Source organism: Bos mutus, chromosome 1 (assembly GCF_027580195.1).
Source record: "Bos mutus isolate GX-2022 chromosome 1, NWIPB_WYAK_1.1, whole genome shotgun sequence".
NCBI lineage: Eukaryota > Metazoa > Chordata > Mammalia > Artiodactyla > Bovidae > Bos > Bos mutus.
Window position 1 is genome coordinate 101,659,231 of NC_091617.1, and position 26,502 is coordinate 101,685,732.

Genomic DNA, 26,502 nt, shown 5'->3' on the forward strand with positions numbered 1-26,502 from the left:
GATTGCCAGGAGAAATATCAATAACCTCAGATATGCATATGACACCACCCTTATAGTAGAAAGGGAAGAAGAACTAAAGAGCCTATTGATGAAAGTGAAAGAGGAGAGTGAAAAAGTTGGCTTAAATCTCAACATTCAGAAAACTAAGATCATGGCATCTGGTCCCACCACTTCATGACAAAAAGATGGGTAAACAGCGGAAACAGTGGCAGAGTTTATTATTTTGGGCTCCAAGATCACTGCAGATGGTGACTGCAGCCATGAAATTAAAAGACACTTGCTCCTTGGTAGAAACGCTATGACCAACCTAGACAGCATATTAAAAAACAGAGACATTACTTTGCCAACAAAGGTCGGTCTAGATAAGGCTATGGTTTTTCCAGTGGTCATGTATGGATGTGAGAGTTGGACTATAAAGAAAGCTGAGCGCGGAAGAATTGATGCTTTTGAACTGTCGTGTTGGAGAAGACTCTTTGAGAGTCCCTTGGACTTCAAGGAGATCCAACCAGTCCATCCTAAAGGAGATCAGTCCTGAGTATTCATTGGAAGGACTGATTTTGAAGCTGAAACTCCAATATTTTGGCCACCTGATGTGAAGAACTGACTCATTTGAAAAGACCCTGATTCTGGTAAGATTGAAGGCAGGAAGAGAAGGGGACAACAGAGGATGAGATGGTTGGATGGCATCACCGACTCAATGGAAATAATTTTGAGTAAATTCGGGAGTTGGTGATGGACAGGAATGCCTGGTGTGTTGCAGTCCATGGGATCACAAAGAGATTGAGTGACTGAACTGTACTGAACTGAAACATGCTTTAATTAATGAATCAGCATGTAGGCAATAGGCAAATTAGCTCTTTAAAACTTATAGATATTAAAATCCTATGTATAAGTCCACAGTTCAAAATGTTTCTTATGAGGTTTTCTCTTCAAAATTTTGGAAATAGTAGACAGAAAAGATATAATTATTTTGACCAAAGTTTACTATTAAAAATGTCTATAACTCTTCTGTTACTGGATTCAAATATAGCTTAAAATTAAACAGAAATTATATGCTCATATATGGGCATTCTTGTCATTTTGATGTTGGTTTGTTTCTGGCATATTTATTTCTCCCTGTGAGTACATTTTTACCTGCAATTTAAAAACTATTAGGTAAATTGCATAAATGAAATGTTTGTAATTTCATTGACAAGTCATTTAAATATGTAAAATCAAAATAAGGAAAAAGTCTTGGTCATTCCAACAGCATATTTAACCCAAGTTACAAATAATTATTCATGTATTTTTTGGTGAAATACTAGATAAAATATATTTCAGTGTTAATGATATCAAGAGGAAATTTATTGTAAGTGCCAAACCAAATTTCTGGAGTATATTTTTTACAGAGAAAACTAACTTGCATGAATTTAAAAAAAAAAGTGTCATTTTCATCAGTGTATGCCTTGCAGACTTCTGAATTCTCATTTTGTTTATTACTCTGGAAATTACTACTTGCCAAATTACATCTCCATGGTGTGAGTGAATCAGAGAAGTACAAATATATTCAAAGCTGTCATATTTAGCACAAGAAAACTTGGAGCTCATTTAAATGACTATCTAATCCTACTTTTTACAAAGGCAGAAATGTGCTATTAAGTACAAGGTTTATAGAATGAGAAGAAAGATTAATGTATTTTCTTTGTTTAAAGAAGGTAAAACATGGTTCATTAAACGTAATGTAGGTCTAAACAGAAACTCTAAGCTTAAATAGTTACCAACGAAATAACTTGAAAATATTGCATTACATTCATTTCATTCTTTCTACTAATTTTTGTTGAACACAAATTGTGTGCAGGACCTTTTTCTAGCTCTTCGGGACTCAGCTTGCAAGAAGTGTGGACTCTAGTATGGGAGATAAACCATATATACAAATAGTCAAATATAGAATTTAAAATTATAAACAGATCATAGGAAAAAAGTTCTGTTAAAATGGAAGTTTGAGTGGAAGGATGTAAATATATCTTTCCCAAAGTTAAATCCCATATTTGACCCCAAAATAGTTCAAAAATAAAATATGAGCTTAATGTAGCAATTAACAAGAATCACCATCAATAGTTTACAATTAAGAAATTGAACTTATTGCTGTTTACTTCCTAAACCAAACTTTACTTTATGGTACAACAATTTGTCTCTGGTTTGTGCAAATGAATTTAGGATTCCAGAAATAAAGTTGAAGGATAGCTGGATCTAAGAATCACTTGAATGCTTACATGAACACCACTGAATTCATCTACTTTATAATAATAAAATTATTTCAAGTAGTATTGGCTAAATAACTTGTCCTTAATTAATAGAATCCTCATTTAATCTGAGTTGTCACTTCTATAAAAAATTTAAAATGCAGTTTTTTCAGAAATTTTGCTTTTAACTTAAACTCTTAATTAAGACATAGAATATAAATAAGCATGAGTCTTTTGTGGTAATAACATTTATACTAGCTACAAGTAAATAATTCAAAAATTATTAAAATTAATAAACAGTATCACATTTAATGAAGGCAGTTACCTCCTACCAATGGTAATTATTTATACTGAAAAATATCTTATTCATAAGTGCAATGGAAAGATAACATCTTACTTAAAAATTGCAAGGAATGTATATAGCCAATGAATAAAAAACCTTCTAAATATGAAGTGACAGACAAAAAGAACTTGCATAAATGAAAATGTGCTCAGTCGCTAAGTCATATCCCACTCTTTGCTATTCCATGGACTGTAGCCCACCAGGCTCTTCATGTGATTTCCCAGGCAAGAATTCTGGAGTAGGTTGCCATTTCCTTCTCCAAGAAATCTTCCCAGCCCAGAGACTGAAACTGTGTCTCTTTATCTTCTGCATTGGTAGGCGGATTCTTTACCACTACAACCACGTGGGTAGCTCAAGCACTCATACAGACCTGCCCTATATTTCAATTCTAATGAATTGTAACAAAAGGTAGTCACCCAGGTCTAGTTTTGGAGAAAATAGAGAAGAGTTGACATCTTCATCCAAATAATCCATCAGGAGGAGCCTCATTGTACAAGTTTGTTCTCTACGCATATCCTTAATGGATTAACCACATTTCTTCCAGAATCAACTTCTTCCCTCAGAATCTGTTCATTCTGAAATTCCTCTTCACCAAGTCCTTGTGAAAGGATAGAATTTCTGAGGAGCTGACTCTAAAATGGTCCCTAGTGATCCTTGCTTCCTGTGTAATCCCATACCCTTGAGCATGGGTTAACCTAGTGACTTGCTCCTAATGAATAGAATACAGAAAAGGTGATGAGATGTTACTTCGATGTTTAGACAAGTAAGATCATGACTTTCATCTCACTAGCGGTCTCTCTCTCTTGCTGGATTTGGTGAGGCAGGCTGCCAGATGGAGGGGCCTAAGTGACAAAGAACCAAGAGTGGCTTCCAGTCAATATTCATCAAAGAGCTCAGGCTCTCAGACCAACAACCTACAAGGAACTAAATCCTGCTAACAACTACTTGAGACTAGAAGTAGATTCTTCCCTACTTGAGCTTCCTTGTGGGCCTGAGTAACGGCTGACACCTTGAATGAAGCCTTGTGAGATAGTCTGAAGAAAGAGAATCCAGATGAGAAATCTAAAGTCTCAGAAACTTAGAGCTAATAAATACGTTTAGTTTTAAACCTCTATATCTATGATAATTTTTTTTTTTTTGCAGAGCAGAAAGGAGAGAAGAGAGTTATGAAAGAATTGACAATTTTCAAATTAGATGTGTGTGCTATGAACAAACATTGTATATGTCAATAATGAAACTTGTTTTATGTATCAAATAAGTTTTGTTATTATTAATATATTTAATCTAGGTTAAACTGATTACATGGTATTTGTAGGGGATGATGCATTTCCAAACTATTTCTATGATTATTTTAATGACACTTCTAGCAGTAAAACTTATCTCACAGAGATATGAGGAGTGAAAGGAGAGATTTTAAAGCAATTTCTAGATATTAATTTAACTTTTATATCAAATAGTGATGCTATGTTTTCAAACTCCATTTTCAATCTTTTTAAAGTAGTAAGTTCCAACAATTTACCTTCTTAGTTCATAATATATTTTATAGTTGAAACCAACTTCTAATGAATGAAATGGATTCTAGCTCCATGAAGTTCATGAGTAGGTGATCTTTAATAGGGAACCAAGTTCAGAATATTAATTTATAAGTTGATCTGCAACAGTATCATATTCACTCAGCTTATAGATAGCTAATGATAAATTATGGAATTTGTCACAATAATATGTAGAAAATCTATATTTCTAGTATTATAAATTTTTGGAAGGTCTTCCCTCCATGCTTTGAAATCTTAAGGTTATTAAAAACGGTATAGATATCTTTATGTTAATTTCAAATCTTTAAAATTTTGAGCTCAAAATGATTTCTACTTTTTAAGAAACACAGAGTTCATTTTTTAGATCAAATATTCTTGTAAGAAATCTTATCCATTATAGTCATCTTACCCTTACCACAACATATAATAACACTTGCTGTTTGCAATCTTTAAGTTCACACATTAACAGATATCATAAAACAACTTTGGTTCAGCCAATGTTTTTTTCACAGCAAGATAGTTTCAGGGGAGAAACTACTGTGCTGCCTTGCAATCTGGCATAAGTTTCTTTCTTTGGCTAGCTACTCCAGAATGTTTTTAAGTCATTACATCTGTGCCATCAGGACATACTCCTAAAAACAGTTAAAACTCCAAGCAACATTTGTTGACTATATAAACCTTTATAATAGTAATCAGTTAGTTCTACTTGTTGGCAATTAAATAGAAAAAAAGAATAGTTCCCTCATATCACTATCACATTTAATCTATTTCTACTAAAGGACTTGCCATGTTAGCAATATCTTGCTTTGACAATGTGTTTATCCTACGAGTTGGTCTTCCTTCCCATTAACCAGTACCTGAATGTAGTAGATTCACCAAACACTTCCAAAACAAAATCACTAATGAAGTTTGAAGTTTTCACTAATGTTTTAGAAATTGTGTGTGTATGTATATGTGTGTATATATAAGCATTAATATATTTTATATAAACATGCATTCATATATGTTATATATGTGTCTTAGCAGCCTGATGTATCACTTACTAGAAAAAAGTAAAACACTTAATGTTTATATGTGAAATATTGAACATTTGTTTATTTGCTTCCTTGCTTTTTCAAAATTCAGTGTTTTTTCAAGGAGTTATTTTGGTTTTGATCTCATTTGTGTTTTTTATGCAAATATCACTTGTGTTTTGTTCTTTTATTTGCTTCATTAGCCAAATCACTGATAGCACACTGTGGTTTTAACTCTTCACTCTCAGTTATGTAGGAAACGGTACTCTATAATGTGAGTTCATATTTCTGAATAAAGCTAGTTAAAATATTGGATCTTTAATTTATTGAGGCATTTCATCATTAACATGTATTCTAACAATGTTATTACATTCAAAGAGATATGTTTCTTTCTTGACCAAAAGAAGGTAAGTGAAACTTATTTAATTAAATGTAAAGCACAGTTAAAAGAATGTAAAATTCACTTCCCCAATTTAGGTAATAATGTTAAATTATAAAATTAAAGTAAATTTTAAATTTATAACTTCTGCTGCTCAAAAGACACTATTAAGGAAATGAAAAGGCAAGTCATATCTGACAAAGGATTTATACATAACTTATTAATAAGAATACAAATAAACATAATTTAAAAATGGGTGAAAGACGAAAAGTTACTTTACAAAAGATATATGAATGACTATAATTGCCTAAAAACATGCTTAGCATCTTTAGTGTTCAAGATTATAACTACAGATTATAACTAAAATTCAGATTATAACTACAAAGAAATAACAATACATTTCTACTTGAATGTTAAAGTCAAAATGAGGGACAGTCTCAAGAGTTTAAGAAAAAGTGTGGAGCAACAGGATTTATCAAACACTGCTGGTAGATGTATACATAAATCAACCATTTTAGGAAAGAGTTTTGCAGTTTCCCACACACCTTACCATGTAAATAAGTATTTCACCTTTAGGTAGTTACCCAAGAGAAAACATATGTCCACACAAAGACATATTAATCCCAAATGGAAATATACCAGATGTTTATCAATGGAGTGAATAAAAATATTAGGGGATGTTGATAAAATGGAATATTGCTTAGCAATATAAGGGACTGCTAAGTCACTTCAGTCGTGTCCGACTCTGTGCAACCCCATAGACAGGCAGCCCACCAGGCTCTGCCCTCCCTGGGATTCTCCAGGCAAGAACACTGGAGTGGGTTGCCATTTCCTTCTCCAACGCATGAAAGTGAAAAGTGAAAGTGAAGTCGCTCAGTCGTGTCCGACTCTTAAAGACCCCATGGACTGCAGCCTACCAGGCTCCTCCGTCCAAAGGATTTGCCAGGCAAGAGTACTGGAGTGGGGTGCCATTGCCTTCTCCGATATAAGGGACTACTGATATACAAAAAATGTGAGTGAATCTCAAAAATATGTTCAGCAGAAAAATCTAGTCACAAAGGGATATATATTTCATGATTTGATTTATAATATGTTCCAGAACAGACAAAAATAATAATTAAAAGTAAATCAAATAAAGTCTGCCTGGGGTCAGGGATGGTGGAACTGACTGCAAAGGAATACAAGGGAGCTTTTGAGGGTGATGGAAATTCCCTATTGTTTATTTGGATGTTTCCACAATAGTATAAACTTCTCAAATTTCATTTATTTACACATAAATTAATTTATTTTATTATAATTTGTACTTAAAATTGATTTTAAAATCATATTTGGTTAATAAAAATTATATTAAATTACTAAAACTAATTCAATTAAAATAGTAAAAATTAATTTGACTTAAATGACTGTATAAATGGAAACCATTAAAAGTAAATGTTTATTTTTTTCAGATTTTGATCGCTTTAAATTAGAGTTAACAAAATAACTTTATGACACAGCATGTTGTAATATGCTCCTACTCCTTATGTCTAAAATATATCTTGCATCATGTCCAATCCAGCACACTAATTCACTAGTGTATCCACACCTTGTCTGATCTACAGCCTGTTCAGTGATATGCATCCACTGATCACAAGCATGGATGAAACAACAATGCCAGATTGTTATAAAAGTTTGCAACATTTACTTTAGATGTTCTTGCAGACTGATACACGGTATTCAGAACATACTTCAATATCACGAGCTGTGAAAACAATACTTAGGCTAATGTAATAAATGTCCAAAATAACCAATAATAAGTTAGAGGAAATGATTTACATTATGTGTCAATTTATGGACTAAACTCTCAACTGGCTAATTTCATATATTAATTAATTTTAGAATTTTAAAATACATTTGATATTAAAATACTCAAAATCACAAACCTCTATACAAAAACACACATTTTAAGCAAAATATTTTCCTCCAAAATTATATATTCTGTGTATAATAACCAATGGAACCAAAACCAAAAAAAAAATTGTAAAATAAAAGCATAATGATTAAAATGTAATGAGGAATTTCTCTTTAGTATTTCCTTTGGCTTTAGCCAGTATGCTCAACCAAGCATGTTTGAATTCTATTTATTAATGGTAAAAATGTACCACATAATAATTAAGTTGATTGATCTTTTCAAGGACTTCCCAGGTGGTGCTAGTGGTAAAGAATCTGCTTGCCAACGCAAGAGAAACAAGAGACCATGAGTAACAAAATGGCAACCCACTTCAGTATTCTTGCTGAGAGAATTCCATGGACAGATGAGCCTGGTGGGCTTTTAAATCTATATACATACACTACTACTACTACTACTACTACTAAGTCGCTTCAGTCGTGTCTGACTCTGTGCAATCCCACAGACGGCAGCCCATCAGGCTCCACCATCCCTGGGATTCTCTAGGCAAGAACACTGGTGTGGGTTGCCATTTCCTTCTCCAATGCAGGAAAGTGAAAAATGAAAGTGAAGTCGCTCAGTCTCTTAACGACCCCATGGACTGCAGCCCACCAGGCTCCTCCGTCCATGGGATTTTCCAGGCAAGAGTACTGGAGTAGGGGGCCATTGCCTTCTCCGATATACATACACACACATATATAAATGTGTGTGTATTTATATATATATATATATACATACACATAATCCACTATATATATATACATATATAATCCACTTATATCTATTCATATGTGTATAACTATTGCTTTAGATTCTCTACTGAGGTCAGTAGAGAATGACTTTTGGGGCTCCAAAATCACTGCAGATGGTGACTGCAGTCATGAAATTAAAAGATGCTTACTCCTTGGAAGGAAAGTTATGACCAACCTAGATAGCATATTCAAAAGCAGAGACATTACTTTGCCAACAAAGGTTCGTCTAGTCAAGGCTATGGATTTCCTGTGGTCATATATGGATGTAAGAGTTGGACTGTGAAGAAGGCTGAGAGCTGAAGAATTGATGCTTTTGAACTGTGGTGTTGGAGAAGACTCTTGAGAGTCCCTTGGACTGCAAGGAGATCCAACCAGTCCATTCTGAAGGAGATCAGCCCTGGGATTTCTTTGGAAGGAATGATGCTAAAGCTGAAATCCCAGTACTTTGGCCACCTCATGTGAAGAGTTGATTCATTGGAAAAGACTCTGATGCTGGGAGGGATTGAGGGCAGGAGGAGAAGGGGACAACAGAGGATGAGATGGCTGGATGGCATCATGAACTCGATGGACCTGATTCTGGGTGAACTCCAGGAGTTGGTGATGGACAGGGAGGCCTGGTGTGCTGTGATTCATGGGGTCGCAAAGAGTCGGACACGACTGAGCGACTGAACTGACTGAGGTCATAGAAATCCCCTTTAGGGAAATCGATAAGTAAAACAGATTATTTTATTATTCATGAGACCAATGTCATGCTAATACCACATAGGCTAATCTTTAGGAGATACAAAGTATATAACAAATGTGTACTAGTATGGTAAAATTAAGTGGTTATTTAATCTACTATCCACTGAATATGACAATAGTATTAGGAACACCTGTAACAATGTCTTTAGAAACTCCTGTGCTGTGGACTTATCCATGACAAGGCGTCTGAAACCCAGGTCCCATTTCCTGCATTTGTACTTTGCTAGTTCTCCATGTCATTTTTTCAAGCTTCACTTTCATTTATAATGGATGATGATATTATTTTTAAAAGTTATTTTATCAATAAAATTGTATAATTTATGAAAAATGTTTTTGAAATGCCCTTGAAGATATACAATAGGAAAAGTGATTAAGTTCTTAACCTGTAGTAGCACACAGCACACAGAATGGCCAAAAAATGTGTTTAGGTTTTTCCATAGGATGTAATGGGAAATCCCAAATAAACTTTTTGGCCAACTCAATAAAAGACAAGAACATATTTCTGACTTCTTCCCTGCTTACTCTGACCCTGGGTACCCTTTTCCTCAAATTCATCTTTTTGGGGGCTTATCCTTATCTTGATTAAATATTTACAAAGAAATCTGGTAGCCTTAGCCATTCTTTCTGGTAGAAACTTAGATCAAGATCTTTGGATTCAGGATCCGGTGTCTCAAACATGCTTCCTAGAATTCTCCTTGACTCCACAGCTGTGTGATAGTTCTCATCTCCAGTGAATCTAATAGATATGTTAGCAGCCCCTTTAAAACTGATACTCTGAATTCCAGCCTTTCTCATTGTAGCAAAAAACATTCTGTGTAATTCTTCTCCTAAGACCTATGAGTATCCCACAGGTATCTACTGAAGATACCAAAATCATTCCATTTACAGACAAGTGTCTATAACCAAGATATAGAACCTTACTTCACTAATCAGTCTCAGAACTCATTTCCTTGTCCTTTGTACTTGATTAAATCATGATTTGGGGACTTTCTATGTAATTGCATAACTGCAGTAAGTCACTGTTAATTACTATACACTGTTCGAGAAACTGGGTAAGTCATTCCTTCCCAGTCACCCACAGTTGGCTGACTTGTACCACAGGGTTCTTGGCTTTCCTTCCCACAGTCTGTATTGACAGTTGGTCTAATGTCTAGACTGAGCAGAGATTAAAGTTGAAGAAGCATATGTCTGCTTATGGGATAATCAGACATCATGTTTCTATCATGGTTTCTTGGCAAGGAATTGGAAATCATTAAACTGTGTATGTTGCATGAACAACTTTTTGCTTAGTTATGTCTTTCCAATTATTAGGTCAACTTTCTTCATCAAAACAGTGAAAGTACTCTTTGAAGAAATCATTAGTGAAAACCAATAAGAGTAAGTCAGCTGCATGGTATGCATTTACACTTCTTGCCTCATTTTAGGTTCCTGGATCAAGATGAAACTACCAGTACTCAGTTGATCTAATTACACAGAGAGTTTTATCAGGCAAGCTGTAAAGGAAATGAGGGGGAAAAGTGCTAAGCCAAAAAATGAAGAATTGAACCCTCGAATGATAGGGTTATGTATTGGAATGAATTGTTGAGTGGCAGTTGGGACTGAGCAATGGGACATGAAGTGAAGGTGAAAGTCAGTGTTATCAATATTGTGGAGTCAGTTGGAAGGACGGTAGCCCAAATTTACAGACAAAATTTCAGTGTCTGGGTAGGGTTTCTATGTTAAATACATGCAGGACATCAGAAGTTCACATAAACAGCTATGGAAGTACAGCTAGGGTCACATAGAGTAGAATCCATTTTAACATGCTTTATTAGAAACTGGGAAATAAAGGGAGAGATTATGAATGGGAAATTCTAAAAGACTGTCATGGGGATATGAAGGCAAAAATATACTCTAAACAGATTACCAAATTATTACGTAATTAAACTTTCAAGTTTTACTGGAGATGGAACAACAGACTGGTTCCAAATAGGAAAAGGAGTACGTCAAGCTGTATACAGTCACCCTGCTTATTTAACTTATATGCAGAGTACATCATGAGAAACGCTGGGCTGGAAGAAGCACAAGCTAGAATCAAGATTGCTGGGAGAAATAACAATAACCTCAGATATGCAGATGACATCACCCTTATGGCAGAAAGTGAAGAGGAACTAAAAAGCCTCTTGATGAAAGTGAAAGAAGGGAGTAAAAAAGTTGGCTTAAAACTCAACATTCAGAAAATGAAGATCATGGCATCTGGGCCCATCACTTCATGGGAAATAGATGGGGAAACAGTGGAAACAGTGTCAGACTTTATTTTGGGGGGCTCCAAGATCACTGCAGATGGTGACTGCAGCCATGAAATTAAAAGACGCTTACTCCTTGGAAGGGAAGTTATGACCAACCTAGACAGCATATTGAAAAGCAGAGATGTTACTTTGCCAACAAAGGTCCGTCTAGCCAAGGCTATGGTTTTTCCAGTGGTCATGTATGGATGTGAGAGTTGGACTGTGAAGAAAGCTGAGTGCTTAAGAATTGATGTTTTTGAACTGTGGTGTTAGAGAAGACTCTTGAGAAGTCCTTTGGACTGCAAGGAGATCCACGCAGTCCATTCTAAAGGAGATCAGCCCTGGGTGTTCTTTGGAAGGACTGATGCTAAAGCTGAAACTCCAGTACTTTGGCCACCTCACGTGAAGAGTTGACTCATTGGAAAAGACTCTGATGCTGGGAGGGATTGGGGGCAGGAGGAGAAGGGGACGACAGAGGATGAGATGGCTGGATGGCATCACTGACTCGATGGACATGATTTTGAGTGAACTCCAGGAGTTAGTGATGGACAGGGAGGCCTGGTGTGCTGCGATTCATAGGTTCGCAAAGAGTCAGACACGACTGAGCCACTGGACTGAAACTTTCAAGAAATTTGTGTAATGGGGTGGTGGAAAAGGGTATAACAGATTAGCTGAATCCTGGTCAAATAAAGCAAATGGAAATATAATAAATATAAATTAAAATTTATTTAGTTATATTCACCTCAGTTCAGTTCAGTTGGCATCGGATGGCATCACCGATTCAATGGACATGAGTTTGAGCAAGCTCCAGGTGTTGATGATGGACAGGGAAGCCTGGCGTGCTGCAGTCCATGGGGTCACAAAGAGGAGGACATGACTGAGGGACTGAACTAACTGAAATAGTCTTCTGAATGTTCTAAATGGACTGCTCCACAGTATAGGTTCAGTTTAGTTCAGTTCAGTTCAGTCGCTCATTTGTGTCTGACTCTTTGCGACCCTATGAATCACAGCACGCCAGGCCTCCCTGTCCATCACCAACTCCTGGAGTTCACTCAAACTCATGTCTATCGAGTCGGTGATGCCATCCAGTCATCTCATTCTCCGTCGTCCCCTTCTCCTCCTGCCCCCAATCCCTCCCAGCATGAGTCTTTTCCAATGAGTCCACTCTTCACATGAGGTAGCCAAAGTATTGGACTTTCAGCTTTAGCATCAGTCCTCCCAAAGAACACCCAGGACTGATCTCCTTTAGAATGGATTGGTTGGATCTCCTTGCAGTCCAAGGGACTCTCTAAGAGTCTTCTCCAACACCACAGTTCAAAAGCATCAATTCTTCCACGCTCAGCTTTCTTCACAGTCCAACTTTCACATCCATACATGACCACTGGAAAAACCATAGCCTTGACTAGACGGACCTTTCTTGGCAAAGTAATGTCTCTGCTTTTGAATATGATATCTAGGTTGGCCATAACTTTCCTTCCAAGGAGTAAGTGTCTTTTAATTTCATGGCTGCAATCACCATCTGCAGTGATTTTGGAGCCCCAAAAAATAAAGTCAGCCACTGTTTCCACTGTTTCCCCATCTATTTCCCATGAAGTGGTAGGACCAGCAGTATAGGTTAGTGGCAAAATATATCAATATGGGTATTTACTAGCACTTGGAGTTTTCTCCATCAAATGATATCTTGATGCTCTTGTTGCTGTGACTTTCAAAGCTAAGTTCACATGTACCACAATGAAGCTGCTCATTAAAAATTCCTTTCATCAAGTTGTCTATCAGTGAGGATGCTTTTAGTTATAAGTAACTGAATATACAACTATGGTGAAAGCCCTGAAATCAAGGTTCCATACTGTGCTGCTATAATGGCCTTACCACCAGAAGTCCCCCTCCTCATTCTGCTCCTGTGAAGAAAGCCCTTTAGCTAAACAACCATCCTTACTAAATGGACAAAATACAGGTCCTGCTTATCCCTGAATGTTCAGTTTTAAGTACACTGCTAATAGCTAGATTATTCAAACTGCTGTTGTTGTTGCTCAGTAGCTAAGTCATGTCTGACTCTTTGTGACCCCATGGGCTGCAGCATGCCAGACTCCTCTGTTGTCCACTATCTTCCAGAGTTTGCTCAAATTCATGTCCATTGAATTGGTGATGCTATCTTACCATCTCATCGTCTGCTGCCCCCTTCTCCTTTTGCCTTTAGTCTTACCCAGCATCAGGGTCTTTCCCAATGAGTTGGCTCTTCACAATCACATGTTCCTTGAGGATACCACACTGTCTTGATAAAACAGGGCTGCCTGCCTCTCTTAGCCCTATTTCCTAGTGCAACCCCCTTGTAACCCTGCATAACCTGCAGCATCCATGTACCCAGTCTATGATTTTGTGACTAATCAATTATTGATCACATATGGCCAGAGTGGGCAGTTCAGCCATCTTCATAACCCTAGGGTAGGTCCACCCACATTAGTGGGATTAAGAGGAGGTGATTAAATCAGTGACTAATAATGGTTTAAATAACAAAGATTTGAGCTGACTCATTGGAAAGTACCCTGATGCTGGGAAATATTGAAGGCAAAAGGAGAAGAGGGTAGCAGAAGAAGAGATGATTAGATAGCATGACATGAATTTGAGCAAATTCCCAGAGATAGTGGACAACAGAGGAGCCTCCTGTGGTGCAGTCCATGGGGTTGAGTCAGACAGGAATTACTAACTGAATAACAGCAACAGAAACAAGCAATTTCACATAACAATATAGAAGTAGTCTTTTTGTGTCTGTTTCAATATCACAAAACAATGATTAACTACCTAAGCTCTTTCAAGCATTTTCAAGCATGAAGTCAACTATCTTTGGACCTGTTGAAGCCGCCATTTTACTTTTTTTTGTCTTTGCCGTCTTTAATACAGGAAACTTTGTATTCAGGCTTATTTAATCTTTATTGCTCCTAGCTTCATCATATGTTCTCACATAACTTTCAGGTTCATATATGAAAAGTGAAAGTGCTAGTCAGTCAGTCTTGTCCAACTCTTTGTGACCACATGGGCTGTAGCCTGCCAGGCTCCTCTGTCCATGGAATTCTCCAGGCATGAATACTGGAGTGGGTAAACTTTCCTTTCTTCAGGGGATTTTCCCAACCCAGGGTTTGAACCCAAGTCTCCCACATTGCAAGTAGTTAAGTAATTAAAAGATAAGACATTAAACAAATTATAAATTATTTAACATTAAACAAAAGCTAGTATTTTACCAATGAACAAGAAATGTGGACCACTTGAATTTTAATATAGGATAGAAAAATATCATGATATTAAATACAATGAATGAATATTTTACTCACCTCTTTTGAAAACTGTAAAAAAACAAAACTTGAAATAACTTTTGTATTTTCAGAAAAAAAAAAAACAAAACACTATATAAATTCATTAAAATTGATGTAAGCAACACAAATTAACTCCAGAAAGATGAAATCTTTACATGGAAAGTTTTTGACTGAAAGGTAAATTTAGCTTCATCTTCTGCATAGTTAGCCAAATTCATACAATTCATACAAGGACATGAGATTCGAAGCAATTAAATTGTGGTTGATCCTATTTGTTGCCTTTTTAATAGTCCTAAAATGCCACTTTAACCTCACTCCCTAAGATGGAAACTGTAATAAATTCTAAGACAAATTTTCCCTTCTGAGTTACAAAAGATGCAAGCAGTCCACATTTCTTGCTCATTAGTAAAATACTTTTTGTTTAATATTAAATAGTTTATACTTTTGCTTGATGTCTTATCCTTTAATTACTTAGCTACACACTAGATTGGTGACCAGGAGAATATTAACTACACATAAGTACACATACTCAAGCAATAGATACATTTTAATATGTGGATATATACTCTGACTTCATTTATTCTCAAAAATTCATTATCTTTTTAAACAGAATTATTTTAGAAAAAGACTAAGTCACCACAGGTGTTACAAAATTGCATTTGGGAAAGCTCTCCTGTGTGCAGCAAACCCAATCTACTGATACTGGGTTGTGGCAAAGGAAAGTACAGCATTTATCATAGGGCACTGAGAAGCAGAACGTACCCCTAATGCTCAAGAGACCCAAACTCCTGATGTCTTTGAATGTTTTTAAAGCAACATTGGGGGAAGAGTTGCAGGAAGTGTTATCAGTTCACGGGCTTCCTTATGATCAGTTGGTGGTAAGGGAAAAAGGTGATGTTTAGGAAATTTTAATCATCAGCCTTCTGGTTCCAATTAATCTGAGGTCTACATGCTTAGTCCCTGGAGGAGGACATGACAACTTACTCCAGTATTTTTGCCTGGAGAATTCCCATGGACAGAAAAGACTGGCAAGCTATAGTCCATGGGATCACAAAGAATGGGACATGACTGAGCAACTAAACACTCATGCTTATCAGGTTACCATAGTCTACATGTCTTGATCTTTCCATTCAATTAAGGGAGGATCAATAGAATTCCCTGATATTATTATGCAGAAACTCATCTCTTGGGAGAGCAAATGGGCGTTTATCTGTCTTGTAAAATGTATTAATTGAAAATTCTGGGGAAAAAAAAAATTCAGCCTCAACAGGAAGAAAAATCATCCTCAACTTTACATTCATCATGTGGAAACCCAAGACAGATTCCATTTATCAGAATTAACAAATATTTCTCTTCCAACCACTTTCTTCCCACTCTTATGCCTCCTTCTCAAGGACCCCTAAATGAGTTTTTTATGGAGTCTCTTTCCAAGTCATAAGGTCCTGCTTCAGAACCATGGGTTATTGAACCATGATGAATAGCCTGATCAGCCTTATCAATTGGAAACACTGTCTGGAATATGAAGCTGGAATTGATTGTTTCTGGTGAGTTTCTATCAAACCGGTGAACCATACAGTCATATAGAAGGAAGGACAGGCTGGGTTCATTGAAGGCCAGTCAGATGAAACAGAAGAACAGAGCAGATAAAAAAAGAAAACAGGAGAAAGAAACAGAGAAAGATATAACTTTCCATAAAGAGGAATACAGAGAGGCAGACAGAGACAGTAAGGGAAGTAAGAACAAAATGAAGATTGAGGAAAGAGAACAACACTTTTGATTTCTTAGGACTTGCCAGTTCCTGGAGTCAGCCTTTTCAAAAGCTTCCCTGTGAGGCTTTACAACACTGTGTCATGTTATACCACTCCAAGAATCTTCATGTTATATCATTCCAAGAATATCTTTTATGACTGTAAACTAACTTGCTTTGTCCTCTTTCTTGGAGTTGAAGGAGCCCTACATGAAGAAACAGAAACACAAATACAAATTGAACTGAGTTCTGAAAAAGTCAAAAGAAGAATGAACTTTATATTTTGAAAATACTAATTTTATTTGTACGTACAAAAATGAACTCTGCATTTTACCACAGATTACACTGGATATATTCCAATCAATATGCTTATTTTATATTTTCAAATTGACATGAGAAAACATCTGTGTAGATACAGCTTCAATTCAGTTCAGTTGAGTTGCTCAGTCATGTCCAACTCTTCGTCACCCCATGGACTGCAGCATGCCAGGCCTCCCTGTGCATCACCAACTCAAGGAGTTTACTCAAACTCATGTCCGTTGAGTCGGTGATGCCACCCAATCGTCTCATCCTCTGTCATACCCTTCTCCTCACACCTTCAAACTTTCCCAGCATCAGGGTCTTTTCAAATGAAGTAACTCTTCACACCAGGTGGCTAAAGTATTGGAGCTTCAGCTTCAACATCAGTCCCTCCAATGAACACTCAGGACTGGTCACCTTTAGGATGGACTGGTTGGATCTCCTTGCAGTCCAAGGGACTCTCAAAAGTCTTCTCCATCACCACAATTCAAAAGTATAGATTCTTCAGTGCTCAGCTTTCTTTATAGTCCAACTCTCACATCCATACATGACCACTGGAAAAAATACAGCCTTGACTAGATGGACCTTTGTTGGCAAAGTAATGTCTCTGCTTTTTAATATGCTGTCTAGTTTCATCATAACATTTCTACCAAGGAGCAAGCATCTTTTAATTTCATGGCTGCAGTCACCATCTGCAGTGATCTTAGAGCCCAAAATAATAAACTCTTCCACTGTTTCCCCTGTTTCCCCATCTATTTGCCGTGAATTGGTGGGACCAGATGCCATGATCTTAGTTTTCTGAATGTTGAGTTTTAAGCCAACTTTTTCACTCTCCTCTTTCACTTTTATCAAGAGGCTCTTTAGTTCTTCTTCACTTTCTGCCACAATGGTGGTATCATCTGCATATCTGAAGTTATTGATATTTCTCCCAGCAATCTTGATTCTAGCTTGTGCTTCACCCAGTCCAGCGTTTCTCATGATGTACTCTGAATATAAGTTAAATAAGCAGGGTGACAGTATACAGCCTTGACGTACTCCTTTTCCTATTTGGAACCAGTCTGTTGTTCCATGTCAAATTCTAACTGTTGCTTCCTGACCTGCATATAGGTTTCCCAAGAGGCAGGTCAGGTGGTCTGGTATTCCCATCTCTTTCAGAATTTTCCACAGTTTATTGTGATCCACACAGTCAAAGGCTTTGGCTTAGTCAGTAAAGCAGACATAGATGTTTTTCTGGAACTCTCTTGCTTTTTCAATCATCCAGTGGATGTTAGCAATTTCATCTCTGGTTCCTCTGCCTTTCCTATAACCAGCTTGAACATCTGGAAGTTCATGGTTCATGTATTGCTGAAGCCTGGCTTGGAGAATTTTGAGCATTACTTTACTAGCATGTAAGATGAGTGCAATTGTGCAGTAGGTTGAACATTCTTTGGCATTGCCTTTCTTTGGGATTGGAATGAAAACTGACCTTTTTCAGTCCCGTGGCCACTGCTAAGTTTTCCAAATTTGCTGGCACATTGAGTGAAACACTTTCACATCATCATCTTTTAGGATTTGAAATAGCTTAACTGGAATTCCATCACCTCCACTAGCTTTGTTTATAGTGATGCTTGCTAAGGCCCACGTGACTTCACATTCCAGGATATCTGTCTCCAGGTGAATGATCACACCATCATGATTAGCGGGGTCATGAAGATCTTTTTTGTACAGTTTTGTGTATTGTTGCCACCTCTTCTTAATATCTTCTGCTTCTGTTAGATCCATACCATTTCTGTCCTTTATCAAGCCCGTCTTTGCATGAAATGTTCCCTTTGTATCTCTAATTTTCTTGAAGATATCTCTAGTCTTTTCCATTCTGTTGTTTTCCTCTATTTCTTTGCACTGATCTTGAGGAAGGCCTTCTTATCTCTCCTTGCTATTATGTGAAACTCTGCATTCAAATGGGTATATCTTTCCTTTCTCTTTTGTTCAGCTTACCCACATGTAATCTGGTAATTATAACACCTTAATACAAAATATAAAATAAAATACAAAAAGCAATTTCCACAATAATTGGAAAAAATGCTCATGCATATTTATTACTCTGAGTTCTTCAAAGATAACTATTTTCACATTTCCCCTCTCCTTGGAAACTATGAAAATTGAAGGATAAAAACAAAAACAGCAAGTATGCAAATCTGTAGTGGTGATATAAACACTCTCCTCTTTTTTCCTAACATTTCATTTTCAGTCTTCTAGAGAAGCAATCAACTGACACATATCACATTCTAATACATTTTACTCACTGAAAAGTAGGCATATTTGGCTCTCAACTGTGTCAGATTTTCACAAGCATCCAGATTTTTAAACTCATCACTGACAAATAATTTTCAATAAATGGTTCACTCACATAAATTATGTTAGTTAAATCATATAAAATAAATAGGGTGAGAAACTTGAATTTTGGAAATATTCTGGGGTTCAGTTTAAGAAATCAATAGTTATTTAATTCTTTTTATTTTTTTTAGTTTTTTTTTCTAATTTTATTTTATTTTTAAACTTTACATAATTGTATTAGTTTTGCCAAATATCAAAATGAATCCACCACAGGTATACATGTGTTCCCCATCCTGAACCCTCCTCCCTCCTCCCTCCCCATACCATCCCTCTGGGTCGTCCCATTCCTAACATGTATAGTGAAAAGTGTTGAAGACAATACCAAAAAAAAAAAAAAAAAATGACATCAGATCAAGTAATCATATTATAAGTAAACTCCTTACTATCTCTTCTGGAGAAATTAGACCTCAAGAAACATAAAATCAGTTATGTTCCAAGTGGAAATAAACTGTGAATCAGTTTTATATGATCATATGATAGTAAATTGAGAATTTATTCAAATTAGATGATGGAATTCAGATTGGATGATCAAGAATGTCTCCACTGATCTGAACTGTCTGTCTCTCCAGCATCTGTGTCTGCTACTCTCAGTCTTGAACTTGACAATCCTATTGCTCAGAACAGCTCAGAGTTCTCTACACATACAGCATACAGTTTTGGGACTCTACCTGGGCTCATATTGACATCTCTCAGGACATTCTTCCAGAAGTCTTTCTTTAATATATCACCGCATCTCTCAATGTATAGATAATGTATTTTTCCTCTATTCTCCAATAATAATTTTTATCTAGCTTTTCTACATCAGATACTGTGATAATCATTTTATGTATCTATTTCACCTGAACATTTGATAGGTCTTTGAAGATATGGGTTATTTTCTGCCCTGTCTTGTGATTCCCTACAAATCCCTGAGTTTCTATTGATAGCTGCTGTGTTAGCACAGAAAAACTGCATCCCTGCTTCTGAGAGTAATCATGTTAGACATCATCTCCCTTCTTGAATTTTGTTTCCCCATCATCAGTTTTCTTGTCACAGCTAACTTAGATGCACTCTGATTCTGGACTCTGACCTCTAATGTGGTACCAGTGGCCCTCCTCCCAGAGCACCAAAGCGACGGTCATAGTTGTTGCCCTCATAGTTAAATTTACTTGTTGCTCCAAGAATATTTGAGAGTTTTTGGTCATAAATATTGATGCTCCTTTAAACATTAAGCTTTTATTTTGTCAGCAAAACTCATTCTTCTTTTTTCATACACTTACACTGTAAGGAGAGGCAAAAAAGTGAGAAATTTGATTACATTCTTAGCCAGTGGTAAAAAATAATGAAAGCCTTTGAGAATTATTTTAAAAACTATTTCTGGTATCTTTCTAAAAAAATGTCAGCAATATCACCATTGGCTGGCAGAATGTGTTGTCATCCACATATCACTGGGGAGTAATAGCTTCTCACTCAAAGACTTCAACCTAAGTGCATATTCAGAAAGACTCAGGGTCCCAACTTTACAGTATTTTTTCCAGTTGACAATTTTATATACTGCAATGTATATAAAAAATCAGATATAGCTTGAGAATCCATTGCCAAGTAGTGTAGGATGGAGAAAAAAAAATGGAGTAAATAAAAATTGATTATTGGCCATTTGCCTGAAGAAAACACTGTTGGAGGTACTAGTTTAGCCAAATTAAAGAATATCATGATCTTTTTTAATTCTGAAGATAGAAATTGACTTGATAAATGGATGATGAAGTTTTAATCCACAGAAAAATTACTTGAGACAAGATCAAATAGATTGACCTTCAAAAAGAGTCTACCACTTAATACCAAGATATTAGCGAAGTGTATAATAGGATGACCTTCAATTTGGATGTATAAGACATTTTCGTATTAGATTGGGTTTATAAACTTTTGGGAAGAACGCCTTTTCCCTAGATCCAAGGATCAAACCTGGGTTTCCTTCTTTGCAGGCAGATTCTTCACCATCTTAGTTACCAGGGAAGTCCCATATTAGGAAGTACATGATATCAATACAACATCACTGATAATGAAAATTTTGATCTTTTGACTAAGGGGCTAGCAGGTTTCCCCATGTAAAATTATAAATTTACTCATGCCATACTCCATTCATTGGAAGCAAATAACTAAGATTATATTCAAGAGAAAGGAAATTAAGCTCTAAGTACTAGAAAGGGCATCAACAAATTTGTAAATATAATTTTAAATTAATTAATATATATTTGGAGGGAGATACTTTGAAGTTCTTTAGATATCTTATTTCTCCTTAAATAAGGAGAAATGCATACTAATTTATGCATTTACTGATGTATTTTACTATCAGGAATTGTTACTATGTTGAATCACAGTCATTTTTCATTTATCTCATTACTTTTACATTTTTTAATTAAAACTATTCTGTAGGGAAGATTTTTCCTTCACTCCTTTGTTTACTTATTCAATTATTTATTTATATCATATAGACTCACTGCACTTATTTTGTACTATAAGCCAATATTATCATTATTTATTTATTTACTCAAATTATTCCTGCTTAAGCTTATCTCAGCTCTTTCATGTTGGCTCCTATGTCCTTTGAACATGACACTGCTTGTTTCTTAGCTTGTTTTGGCTTTATATACTCTGGTAGTACAAAATGCTCTAGACTCATATTTTCCCTATCCCTTTCCTAGAATCAAGACTGGTTTCTTTTTTTGAAAGATAATATTAGAAACCTAGATCTGGATAATATATGTGATCAGAGCTACCAGGATGTCTAATTTTATGTTTTTGTCAATAGTCAAAACTAGAATATATATATATATTATGTAATACATATATTTACATATGTTAATTTGTTTTATATATTTCCAGGTTGTACTATATACAATAAATATATAAACAGTTATAAAAATATAAACAGTTGCTAATATATATGTATATATACATATAAAATCCATGTACACATATATATATTTATTAGTCTATCTAATATCTCAGACTTTACTTCACAAATATAAGGTTCTACTATCTTTCCTGCCTTGACTATTGTAACTTGTTTTTTACAGTAAGAAATTTGGTCTTCATTATCTAAAATATGTACATGTATCTTTTCAACCCTAGTTTATATATAAAACAGATTCAATTGCTAATCTATACCTCTACAAAAAACCCACTTATTAACTATAGAAGAGTATTTATGTATACATTTTTGTTTGCTTTTTGCATTACTGTATCTAGCTCAAAAAGGTTTCCTAAGTAACTTTTATCTGTTTCCTTCTCCCTGTTTTCTTTGATGAAGTTATGGAATGCATTTTATCAAGCATATTTGTAACATAGTTTCATTTGCTACAGTTTGATTTTTGTATAATTTTTTCCCACATCCTGGTTAATGTTTCAATATTAGCCCTCATTATGGTTTACTATTTATGACATATACTTCTGCAGGTTTTGACAAACCTAAAGAGATATGTGTCCACTGCAACTACCTTAACATAACAGTTTCAAAAAAATAAAAATTCCTTCAGAGTTAAAACTTCCCCCTTCCCCAGCTTCTTAACAACCATTGGTATATTTTCTTTCCCAAGACTTTTAACTTTTCCAGAAAGTGACATAAATGGAATCACACAATACATAGCTTTATGGTTCTGTCTGCTTATGCTTATCAAAATGCATTTAAGAAACATTTATATTGGACCATGAATTGATAATTAGCTGCTATTTCTTGCTAAATTATGTTCTATTAAAGTTTGTTTTTATTCCTAGTTTATAGAGAGTGTTTATCATAACTGGATGCCAAATACTCTTTCTGTATCTATTGAGTTTTGTAGATATGACAAACTATATTGGTTGTTTTTTGATTGTTAATCAGCTTTGAAATCTTAGGTTAAAACTTATTTGGTCATGATATATAATATATCACAAACTAAGAGATGGGAATACCAGACCTCTTGACCTGCCTCTTGAAAAACCTGTATGCAGGTCAGGAAGTAACAATTAGAACTTGACATGGAAAACGAGACTGGTTCCAAATAGGAAAAGGAGAACGTCAAGGCTGTATGTTGGCACCCTGCTTATTTAACTGATATGCAGAGTAGATCTGGAGAAGGCAGTAGCAACCAATTCCAGTACTCTTGCCTGGAAAATCCCATGGGCGGAGGAGCCTGGTAGGCTGCAGTCCATGGGGTCGTGAAGAGAAAGACATGACTGAGCGACTTCACTTTCACTTTTCACTTTCATGCATTGGAGAAGGAAATGGCAACCCACTCCAGGGTTCTTGCCTAGAGAATCCCAGGGACGGGGGAGCCTGGTGGGCTGCCATCTCTGGGGTCACACAGAGTCGGACATGACTGAAGCAACTTAGCAGCAGCAGCAGCAGAGTAGATCATGAGAAACGCTGGGCTGGATGAAGCACAAGCTGGAATCAAGATTGCCAGGAGAAATATCAATAACCTCAGATATGCAGATGACACCACCCTTGTGACAGAAAGTGAAGAACTAAAGAGCCTCTTGATGAAAGTGAAAGAGGAGAGTGAAACAGTTGGCTTAAAGCTAGACATTCAGAAAACTAAGATCATGGCTTCTGGTCCCATCACTTAATGGCAAATAGACGGGGAAACAGTGGAAACAAAGGCTGACTTTATTTTTTGGGGCTCCAAAATCACTGCAGATGGTGACTGCAGCCATGAAATTAAGAGACGCTTACTCCTTGAAAGGAAAGTTATGACCAACTTAGATAGTATATGAAAAAGCAGAGACAATACTTTGCCAACAAAGGTCTGTCTAGTCAAGGCTATGGTTTTTCCAGTGGTCATGTATGGATGTGAGAGTTGGACTATAAAGAAAGCTGAGTGCAGAAAAATTGATGGTTTTGAACTGTGGTGTTAGAGAAGATGCTTTGAGAGTCCCTTGGACTGCAAGGAGATCCAACCAGTCCATCCTGAAGGAGATCAGTCCTAGGCGTTAATTGGAAGGACTGATGCTGAAGCTGAAACTCCAATACTTTGGCCACCTGATGTGAAGAGCTGACTCATTTGAAAAGACCCTGATCCTGGGAAAGATTGAGGACTGGAGGAGAAGGGGATGACAGAGGATGAGATGGTTGGATGGCATCACCAACTTGATGGACATAGGTTTGGGTAGACTCCGGAATTTGGTGATGGACAGGGAGGCCTGGCATGCTACTGTTCATGGGGTCACAAAGAGTTGGACACGACTGAGTGCATGAGCTGAATTGAACATATGTATATATACACACATATATGTATATGTATATCACAAACTGCATATATATATCAGTTCAGTTCAGTTGCTCAGTCATGTCCAATGCTTTGTGACCCCATGAATCGAAGCAATCCAGGCCTCCCTGTCCATCACCAACTCCCAGAGTTCACTCAGACTCACGTCCATCAATTCAGTGATGCCATCCAGCCATCCTATCCTCTGTCGTCCGCTTCTCCTCCTGCCCCCAATCCCTCCCAGCATCAGAGTCTTTTCCAATGAGTCAACTCTTCGCATGAGGTGGCCAAAGTACTGGAGTTTCAGCTTCAGCATCATTCCTTCCAAAGAAATCCCAGGGCTGATCTCCTTCAGAATGGACTGGGTGGATCTCCTTGCAGTCCAAGGGACTCTCAAGAGTCTTCTTCAACACCACAGTTCAAAAGCATCAATTCTTCAGCGCTCAGCCTTCTTCACAGTCCAACTCTCAATCCATACATGACCACTGGAAAAACCATAGCCTTGACTAGGCAGCCTTTGTTTACAAAGTAATGTCTCCGCTTTTCAATATGCTATCTAGGTTGGACATAACTTCCCTTCCAAGGAGTAAGCGTCTTTTAATTTCATGCATGCAGTCACCATCTGCAGTGATTTTGGAGCCCCCCAAAATAAAGTCTGACACTGTTTCCACTGTTTCCCCATCTATTTGCCATTAAGTGATGGGACCAGATGCCATGATCTTTGTTCTCTGAATGTTGAGTTTTAAGCCAACGTTTTCCCTCTCCTCTTTCACTTTCATCAAGAGGTTTTTTAGTTCCTCTTCACTTTCTGCCATAAGGGTGGTGCCATATGCATATCTGAGGTTATTGATCTTTCTCCTGGCAATCTTGATTCCAGCTTGTGCTTCTTCCAGGCCAGCATTTCTCATGATGTACTCTGCATATAAGTTAAATAAGCAGGGTGACAATATACAGCCTTGACGTACTCCTTTTCCTATTTGGAACCAGTCTGTTGTTCCATGTCCAGTTCTAACTGTTGCTTCCTGACCTGCATACAAATTTCTCAAGAGGCAGGTCAGGTGTTCTGGTATTCCCATCTCTTTCAGAATTTCCTACAGTTTATTGTGATCCACACAGTCAAAGGCTTTGGCATAGTCAATAAAGCAGAAATAGATGTTTTTCTGGAACTCTCTCGCTTTTTTGATGATCCAGTGGATGTTGGCAATTTGGTCTCTGGTTCCTCTGCCTTTTCTAAAACCAGCTTAAACATCTGGAAGTTCACAGTTCACGTATTGCTGAAGCCTGGCTTGGAGAATTTTGAGCATTACTTTACTAACGTGTGAGATGAGTGCAATTGTGTGGTAGTTTGAGCATTCTTTGGCATCGCTGGCTTTCCTAGTGGCTCAGCTGGTAAAGAATCCACCTGAAATCAAATCCGGAGACCCGGATTTGATCTCTGGGTTGGGAAGATCCCCTGGAGAAGGGAAAGGCTACACACACCAGTGTTCTGGCCTGCAGAATTCCGTGGACTATAGAGTCCATGGGGTCACAAAGAATCAGACATGACTGAGCAACTTCCACCTTCAGCGTCACCTTCATATATATATATATATATATATATATATATATATATATATGTATGTATGTATGTGTGTGTGTGTGTCACTATGTGTTAAGCTCAGTTAGGTTGTTGGTAAAATTTATTTTCTACTAGTTGTAGTTCTGGAGCTGTAGATTCCTACTAGTTGATCAAATCAGTCAATCCTAAATATTCATTGGAAGGACTGATGCTGTAGTTGAAACTCCAATATTTGGCCAGTTGATGTGAAGAACTGACTCATTGGAATAGACCCTGATGCTGGGAAAGACTGAAGGCAGGAGGAGAAGGGATGAGATGGTTGGATGGCATCATCAACACAATAGACATGTGTTTGGGGAAGCTCTGGGAGTTGGTGATGGACAGGGAAGCCTGGCGTGTTGCAGTTCATGGGGTTGCAAAGAGTCAGACATGACTGAGTGACTGAACTGAACTGAGTTGTAGCTCTGGGGGCTTCCCAATTGATGCAGTGGTAAAAAAAATTGGCCAACCAATGTAGGAGATGTAGGTTTGATCCCTGGATCTGGAAGATCCCCTGAAGGAGGAAATGGCAACCCACTCCAGTATTCTTGCTTGGGAATTTCCATGGACAGAGGAGCCTACAGGCTACAGTCCATGGAGTCACAAAGAGTCAGACACAACTGAGCACACACACACACACAGCTGTAGCTTCTTTCCTTGTGGGGTTCCTCAACAGGGCCCCTTATTTCCAGAGAGGAGAATTTCTGCTAGTAAGACAGAGACCTATGTAATGTAAGGCAATCATGGGACAGACATCCCATCACTTTCTCCAT